This window comes from Euphorbia lathyris, chromosome 5 (genome assembly GCF_963576675.1).
Source record: "Euphorbia lathyris chromosome 5, ddEupLath1.1, whole genome shotgun sequence".
Taxonomy (NCBI): Eukaryota; Viridiplantae; Streptophyta; class Magnoliopsida; order Malpighiales; family Euphorbiaceae; genus Euphorbia; species Euphorbia lathyris.
In genome coordinates, this window is record NC_088914.1 from 65,238,531 (window position 1) to 65,248,831 (window position 10,301).

The window sequence follows — 10,301 nt, forward strand, 5'->3', positions numbered from 1 at the left end:
AGGATCATAAGCTCTTCTTATTACTTCGATTTTAAGTAAAGATTTAGATAGATAGATAGATAGCTGAGTGTGGAGTGTAAATAACGGTATTTTACAGAACCTCTATATCTATTGTAAAGGTTTGTACTCTACCGTTAAAAGAGTTTAATAGTGTATTAAAACCCCAAAAAAAAGTATTTTAGGGGCTGGATGTAGACAGGAGGTTGAATTGGTATAAATCACTGAGTAACTTCCTTTTAACCCTTTCTTTATTTGCTTGCTCCGAAATCATTATCTCATATATAAAGCTTCTGATTATTACGCATTAATAGGTCGTAAACCTTAAGTCTTTACAAAAGCTCCTCTGCGTGGGCTATCTCCTGTATAAAGAGGTCAAAAGCAAAATCAAGTTCTGTTGACCGATTAACTCGGTAAGCGGAACTTGCCTCCGATTCCGAACCTACTTCTCTGTTGTGCTATTGAAATAAAAGTGAGAAAAATTTATAAAAGGGTAAATTAACCAATAGTTCTATTTTCACCCCCCTTTTGGAACTAATTCTATCTCATATGGACCAACGAGTGGTATCTGAGCTTAAGCTCTATTTATTAAGATAAAGCTATCTTGTGCCAGATCCCTAAATAGCATCTAATAGCACATGTTTCCTTACAGAAAATGAGACAACTCAAATCCTCCCAAAAGGATTGTCCATCACCAGACCTCCTCTATTCTTTAGATCGAACTATACATTCTAGAAAAATGAAGAACTTCATTCAAGCACAAAACATGAGTGCCTGGTTGGCAATAATCAAAGACCCTTATGAACCATTTGAAATGGTTGATGGAACTCAAATCTTGAAGTCTACGGACAAATGGACAAAAGATGATTTAAAGAAGCTAAAAAATATTGCATCTCCCTTCTAGTCCAACATGAATTACAAATATTGCATCTCTCGAGACTAGGGCTTTCTCGTCCAGAAGAATGATAAATTTAACATAAAGGGACATCTAATATCAGACGAATATAAACACGTTTATGTGATGCTTACGAGGCCCAAACCACCACCCAAGGAAGAGAACATGTGGAGTCATCACAACTAACCTACTTAATACCAATGTTTTGAAAACCGGACCGGACGTTGAACCGATGAGACAACTGGTTCAAGGTTCAATAGGTTCAACCGGATAAAAAAATAAATATATATATAAAATAAAATGATGTTTCATTTAACATAAAATTAAAAATTTCATACATATAATAAACAATTCTTAAGTTAACATATTAATTAAAAATTAAAAATTCATACAGATAATATAAAAATTCGCACATCGGTAACCAATCCTTAATTTAACACATTAATTAAAAATTCACACATCTAAAATCAAACCCATAGTTTAACACAATATTAAAATTAAAATTACATTAATTAACACAAATTATTAAAGAGGTTGTTCTCTACCTAATTTTTAAATTTTTTCCTTAATTCAATATGTTTTTAAAAAAATGGCAAAAAACCAGGGTCAATCCGGTTCACTGGTTCAACACCGGTTCGCAGTTCAACCCCGGTTTGATGCGGTTTAATATAGTTGAACCTGTATAGCTAAAACCGGACCAGACACTTGACTGGTTCGCGGTTCGATCGGTTCGACTGGCCGGTCCAGTCCGGTTTTCAAAACACATCTTAATACAACCTTGTCTTAGGGTCTTGGCTCGTGAAGTCTCCACAGACCCTGTCAAGGATAACCCGTTATAGCAATCAAGTTCAATCTCATGAATCACGAACCAAGTGGGCTTGAGGGATACTAAGCCTCGATATACGAGCACACGTTCACCTATCAATATTTGACACATAGTACGACTCACTTCAAAGCTTAAAACCATCTCTCATAGCTCGATCACATTATAAATAGAGTAAGACAGTCACAAATGTACATTACTGTATTCCTTCACTAAGCTTGTATTACAACTTTGATTTACTGTTGTGATTATCTTTATGTCTTCCTACAAACCCGACTTATGCATCGAAATGAGTTAGCCGGATTCAGACTCCTTCTTTGATCCTGTTTTTTTTATCTTATTAGGCACATTCGAAAATATTTATAGGATTCAACCACATCATTAAAGAGTGACGAGCTTGGGTAGAGAAGGGGCTTATGAACTAATAATATACTTATTTCCAATCGCTAGAAGTGTGATAATAATAGTAAATTCGTTGAAAGAAAATAATGATAATACTACAGCTTCTTTTTTGAATGAATCAAGGGTTGGAGTCGAACCTAAAATATCCGCTTTAGCTTTAATAGGAGACTAGCAAAAAGCCTTTTAAATATATTATTATTAATATGATAATGGATCTAATTCGCTCTTTACTTTTCAATGGAAAGTAGAGAAAAGGGCAGGAAGTGTACTAGAACGTACTACTCAGATAACTACTTACCTTGTTGATTGGAGAATGGAGAATGGAGAAGGGAGAAATGGGTATGGACACTTAATAAATAAAGCAGGACATGATTTAACACGTGTACGACTTATATTAATTTCTTATTCAATTACAAAATTATATGTTGTCTTCTTCTCCATTTAACAATACTTGTTCTACTAAGGTATGGCCAAGAAGTTGTTAAAAACCCACTAGTACTGCTACTACTACTATGCTATACCTAGATAGAGCTGTCAAAATTAAAAGTAAACCTCAATCATATATACATATGTTAACTGCATTAATTAATTAATTAATTATTAGTTTATGATAATATTCTAAATTAACCACGTAAAAAAACTTAAGATCTAATATGTATGGTATAATGTATACCTATTAGTTTGAAATAAATAACCAACTAATCATGCATATATACTTGCAATTCATATTAAGTGATATTGATTAAAATGATTTAATTAAGAAAAGTTAAAATCTCGATGGGAGATAATTTTTTATACGTGACATGTACACGCGTCAATTGTTTAAAACAATTTATATTATGAAAAAATAAAGAATTCATTTTTTTTTCTTATTTAAACACATATTATAGATAAAAAAAATTAAAACAATTATCATTGATACATGTATGTGTTAAAAATTAGGTCATACTGTAAAAGTTAACAAATTGAGTAAATTTTTAAATGTTACATGGGAAAATATTCAAATGACAACACCTTTATTATTAATGAAGATAAAATTATATTAATTAAAAGATTTGATAAATTAAATGAGAGAGAGAAGGGCAGAAAGGGGTAAAAGAAAAGAATGGAGAAAGAAAGGACAAGAAGTGGTAATACTTACCTCTCAATGAGGCGCAGAGATCAAAGTGTCAGTGAAAATTGTGCTCTCATTTCTGTTACTTTTCAAAACAAAACTTGAAAAGAATCACCCAATCATTAAACACCACGTAACTTAGTAATCAGAAATGGGAATAATATGAAAGGTTACGTCACGATTGAATGAATGTGCCACATTTCATGACTTATATTACTCCTAACCTACTTTCAAAATCTTATTCACCAATGCCTACTCTATATACTACTCTCATTTTAACTATTTTTTTCTCATCAAAATTCTATAACTAAGGGCTGCTTATTCAGAGGGTGTTTGTTTTAGCTTTTCAGAGGAGTGTTTAATATTTCACTCCAAACCGCATGAAATATACCGTTTGGTTAGGTTTATATAATCGTAGTGTTTAGCGTTTTCTCTGGAAACTGCAGCGTTTTGGAGCGTTTCACGAAAAGCTCCTATTTGGAGTTGTTCATAAACAACTGTTTGTAGTTATATGTTATTGGCAAAATTATCATTCTTATTTCCATAAAATATGCTTATTCTTTAACATTATTTATATATCTACAACATGATTACCGGAAGAACAAAGTTTTGTTGCGTTCAATAATTTATTTTATTTTTTTATATAGATTTTTTTTATTAATTTGTGTAACATATTTTTTATTTTATTATAGGATAAGGTGCAAAAATACCCTAAAATTTTAGCTAGGAGCAACTGATGTAGAATAAGAAACAAAATATCTATGTTTTCTAATAATATCTGAAATCGTTAATGTTAGGGGTAAAATTGTTTTTAGCTGCCAGTATTATGGGTAAAATTACACTATTTTAGACGTTAAGAGTAAAATTATTCCTAGTTGTAAACGTTATGAGCATTTTTTCACATTTTTTCTTTTATAATTTCATCGTTGATTAATTTAAAACATGTCCATTTTAGAAATTTTAAATCCGAACAACAACAGTTCAATATAATTTTACCAAACACTAGTAATTAAACAGCTAATAACAAACAACTAACAGCAACAGCTAACAGCTTAGTGCAACGGCAAACAACAACCGCAACAGTTATTAGCTAACATCTGAACCAAACAGGCCCTCAGAATACCTAATGCTATGCGTGTGTACCAAATGTTAGAAAACACTAGTTTCAAATGCTGATCGGGCTTCCATCTAAATCTGACATATTATATAACACAATGCATATTTAAATCAATGCGTCAATTTAATTTTTACAATATTTCTTTTAGTAATAGGAAGGCAAACACGTTTAGAGAACAGAAAGAAACAAAATAGTACAAACCTCCAAACTAACGGAAAGAAACTAAACGCTATTCATTTACATTGCGGTCCACGAAGAGGATATCTTGGAGGTTTGTAAGAGATCCACCACACTCGTAATGACTCAAAAAAAAAGTACGGCTACGAAATTCGTCAACCAATCAGCAGTTTGATTACTTTCCCTGTAAGTATGATGTAAATGAATCTCGCAATCTCTATCTCTAAGGTCCAGACATTTCAGAATAAGCCAAGAAAGCGGATGATTTAAACCACCAAAATTATTCATAAGTGAAAGTACCGCACTCAAATCCAATTCGATAGTTACCCTCCGCTACCCCTTATCCCAAGCTAGATGTAGCCCAAAGTAAAGCCCCCACAGTTCAGCCAAAAAGCATACAAATGCCAATGTTCACAGTAAACACTCATGCTGCACTATCCATAGGAAGCAGCAAACCCTCTCGGGGACTTGTAGAAGCCATATCCATTTCCAACAGCTCCTTTCCCCTGTAGTACTTTGCCCGTACAATCCTTACCCAAATGGAACCTCATCATTTAGCACGGGTAAATTACACCCATGACCACTGAATTTTAACAATTTTCACATTATGGCCATTCAACTTTATTTCTTTCCGGTATGACCATTGAACTTAACACTTTTTAACACCGGTAACCACTCACTTTAAAATGAAAATATTCAAGACTTAAAGTTGTTCAGAACGACATTTACCACGAAAACACATTTTTTATTTTCGAAAATCACATTTTTTTGGAGCTTTCTCTCTCCAAAAATTTACTTTCTCTCTCCTAACCAACCACCATCTAAATGACCTCAAAACGAAAATTTTCAAAAATTAAAGTTCCTTAGAATATCATTAACGCTTTGGATTTTTTATTTTTAACCTTCAATGGTCGTTTTGAGACGTTAAGTGACCACCGGTGTTAAAAAGTGTAAAGTTCAATGGCCATACCGGGAAGAAATGAAGTTCAGTAACCATAATGTGAAAATGGGTAAAGTTCAGTGGCCATGGGTGTAATTTACCCCATTTAGCACTTCTGAACTTGATTTAGCAAGTAAAGCTAGGTTGAACTCTCTCAAGCCTTGGATCCCGAGTCCCCATTGTATCCTAGGTGAGCATCATATTAATTTTCAAGTGCTAGAGAGTCCCCACTCATAATTATGGTTTTATGTTCTCTTCTTGTAAGTTTTTCCTTTCGGTAATATAATCAGTTTTTTCTGCACAATATATCAAGCAAATTATTAGATCCCATTGACAACATAATTTTCAGATATGAATAGAAATGAAGTTTCTTACTCAGTCCAATTATCGACCAAATAAATCAACAACAAATACATAATAGAATATATGATATTATACTGAATTGATAGTTGTACAAATTCAGCAAAAGAACAATAACATAGGAAACAAAAATGCTCTGTTCACAAGTACATAGACCTCAATTATGATCAGTCCTACTTGTAACCATTCAACAACATCTCTTCCAACCTATAAAATAAAACTATTAGAAAACCACTTAACAATAACAACTTCCCTCTCCAAAAGGTTTCTAAACACGATGATGTACATTTTTAAATAGAAATTTTTATATATTTATCATCTTTTCATCCCATTCTTTTGTTTTCATTCATTATATATCAATATATATTTGTCATTTCAGTACAGTATCAAACCTTGAAATGAGCATATAATCATAAGACCTTAGGCTATCTGTTTGTTTTTGAGAATCAACAACATAATGGAAAACCTATAATCATATAAAACAAATTCCTAATTATAAAGCTAAAACCATTCTAAAACTTTAAACTTGGCATTATAGGTGGTAACCCCTCTTACCCATTCATTAGAAAATATTTTAGTGTGAATATATATATATATATATTGACCTTGAACTCCTCTTGTTCTTGTCCAAATCATTGACACCGCAAATCCTGCCAATTAGCTCGACCAGATTCACAGAGTAATTTCATCGAACACCTATCTTGGATTGCATCCCTATTTACACAAAATTTAGCTTATCATAATTGATGCTCCTTATCAGGATTTTTTCCTAGCTCGCAACCTTCAACAAGATGTATAGAGAGCATGAGAGGAGAATTTTCTAGATCTTTGAGAAGCCAACCTATGTTGAATTGTGAATTAAATTAAATTAGTTTGTAAAGTTTGTTAATCCTTCCTATCTTTCAACTTACCAAAATTTGGTACTTCAACCTACCAAATGTCTATTTGTATCAAGTTTATAAATAAATAGGTTCGTTAGAGGATCAAGTTTATAAATAAATAGGTTCTTTCAACTTACCTAGTTGGAGAATTCCTTTTAGTTCTTATCGAATAACAACTGTTATAGCATTACAGGGTATGAAGCTCTTAAAACGTAATTTTACTGCTAGTGTAAAAAGATTACTTATAATTAGAAATATGGTTGTCAAAATCGAACCGGTTAAAGAATCCGAAAGGACAAAAGGTCAAAGGTTTGAAATTTAACCGGGGTCCAACCGGGTTCAATCGATATTAAAAAAGCATGTGAAAATTATATTTTTATTTATATTTAATCTTATAATATAGTATAATATTAACTATATTCATAAAAATTATACTAATATAATAACATTTATTTAATATCAAATTCGGCTTTTCCCTTAGATTTAGAGATTGGATTCTTAACATCCTATCGTCCGCCCGTATTTCAATTATCACTAGTAATGGCATCACTGGGTATTTCCAGTGCTCTAGGGGTGTTCGTCAGGGAGACCCTCTCTCACCCATTCTCTTTGGATTGACGGATAATTATCTGAGTCGGTTGATTTGTTCATATGTTGACAGCGGGGCTCTAAAACCGATGGCATATTCTAGTAAGTACAACATGCCAACGCATCTTTTATATGCTGATGACGTTTTTCTTTTTTATCAAGCATCCTTGGCGAATGTTCAAGTGATTAATGAAATCTTCACAACTTATGGGCTTGTGTCGGGACAAATGGTTAATTGGAGTAAATCTGCAGCTTATTTTGGGGATTCGATTGCCGCTAGCCGTCGAATCAGGTTGACAGACATTGTTGGGATCAGGACGGGCTCTCTCCCTTTCGTTTACCTTGGAGTACCTCTTTTCCAGGGTGCCCTTTGAATGGCTTATCTCGGGCCCATTGCTGATAAAATCATTAGGGTATTCTCAAGATGGAAAGGGAGTGCATTATCAATGGCGGGACGACTCACCTTGGTAAATTCGGTATTCACCAGCTCTTTGATTCACTCCTTTATTACTTATAAATGGCCTGCTACTTTAACCCGGAAATTATCTAGAAACATGAGGAACTTTATCTGGACTGGCTCCACCTGCACTAGGAAATTAGTGGCGCCTCCCTGGCGGATATATTTACGCCCCTTGTGTGAAGGAGGATTGGGCTTAAAACATCTTCCTACTCTGAATGTTGCTCTTACTGGGAAGTTAGCCTGGGGCCTGATTACGGCCGATTCTCTTTGTTTTCGATTGCTCCGGACTCGGTTCATTGGTCCTTCTGGAATTCCTCGTATTGCGGTTTACAGGTCTTCGGTTTGGTCCTCCACCCGAGCTGCTTTTCTCAAGCTGAAGGAGCACTCCTTTTGGACGTTGGGAACGTCTTCGGACTTACCATTCTGGACGTCCGAATGGATCCTTCCTCCTATTGCTCATCAACTTGGTATGTCGTTGATGGTTCAGCGTAAGCTAACGGCTCGCGTTTCTGACTTTTTTTTATCAATGGCATGTGGCATGGTCTCCCTGAGGTACCGGCTAATATTTCTCAGCGTATTCTTAACATTAAGTCGAATGGTTCTGATTCGGATGAAAATTTTGGTGTCCTGCAACTAATGGCATTTTTACTGTCAAACTCTTTTTTATTGGATGTGGCGCCCGCTTCCTCGTCACCCTATCTTCTCTCTCATCTGGAAATCTTTTATCCCACCTTCTCGATCAATGGTTTGCTGGAGAGCCTTCACTGGTTTTCTTCCGACTCATGATGCTTTCCGTCTCCGAGGTATCCCGCTGCTGCCTCTGCTGCTCGAATGTTGAATCTCTTGATCATCTATTGGTCCAATGTCCCTTTTCTAGGGAGATCTGGCTCAAACTTTCATCTTTGTTTGGTAGAGGCTTGATTCTTGATTCAACTTTTGCTGTGTTATTGGAACATGCCTTATCTCAAAAATTCAGCAAACAATTGACGGCCTTGTGGCTCAGCGCGGTGGTAACTGCGGTTTGGGTAATATGGCATATCAGGAACAACTGCATTTTCAATAATATCAATCCAAATATCCATGTCTCTCTTCGCCTTTTATGGCCCGGGACCAGAAACATCGATCAGTTTCAGCTTGGCTATACTTGGAGCTCGACAGTGGAAAACCGAATTTTAGACTCCCTTGGCCTATTGCCTCGCTTACGGACCGCACCTCGTGTTCTTCCGATTCGCTGAAGCCCGGCACCTGTGGATTGGATCAAAGTTAATACTGATGCTTCGGTTGTCTCTGGTCAATCTGGTTGCGGTGGTATTTTTAGAGGACACGACGGCCAATGGCCGCATTTGCCTACCCTCTTGAATGCTCTTTGGTGCACATGGCGGAGCTGCATGCTGCTATTTTCGCAATTTCAGCAGCATTTGAGCGGGGTTGGAATAAAGTTTGGCTGGAAAGTGACTCGTCTTTTGTTGTTTATCTCTTCCGGACTCGCGTTCTTACTGTGCCTTGGACACTTAGAGCCGATTAGATTAATTGATTATCGAATATGGATTCAATGACAGTTGTTTGTTCGCACATTTTCAGGGAAGGCAATCAGGTCGCTGATTCGCTTGCTTCTTACGGAAGGACTGCTTCTGTTTTAGAATGGTGGGATGGGACACCCGATTTTTGCGCTTTGCTTATTAGAGATAATGCCATTGGGCGTGATTTGTATAGATTTTCTTAATTCTTTGGACTATGTTGTACTCTCTTTTTTATTCTTTTTTAATAATACTAGGGCTCGGGGTGGTTTTCAGGGGTGACAGCATAGCTGGGATGTCTGACAATCCTCCCCCATTCCCAACCTTTAAAAAAATAAATTTAATATGATAAATAAATATAAAAAATTAAAAAAGGAAATACTTTTAAAATTAATAGTAATTATTTTTATTAGGTAGAGCTTTAATTTGTTTTTTTTATACTATTGGATAATGGAGTGTAAAATTCGTCCAACGGTGAAAACACATAAAGTAAGACTTACTTTATCAAAAATAAAGTAAACATAGCCTCTACCATATTTTTAATATCAAACACTAATTTGGAAAATAAAAAATTGATTTACACTAAAATTAAAGTCGATCTTACGAAAACATTAGCTAACATTGAGGCAAAAAAGTTATAATTTATACTTTGTACTTAACTAAATTTGTTCAATTCCATTAGAACATTTCTAATAGAAGTGTTTGATAAGATGAATGGTGCTTGAAAGAATGTCTGCCATTATAAGATGATGGCCTAAACCATATGCAGCCCCCTGAACTTGTCACTTTTAGTCGTTTTGCCCCCTGAACTTACGCGACGACCCATTTACCCCTTCAACTATTTAAAAGTGGTATTAACAACCCCCTGTTTTCATTATAACGGAAACAATTATGACATTTCTCATTGCAAACACCAATATCATAATAAAAAGGGTTGTGCACTACTAAAATAAGCTGCAAATAAGGTTAGTATAGATAGTACACAAGTTCTCTTGTAAAAATGACACATATGGTTATGCACTACTAAAAC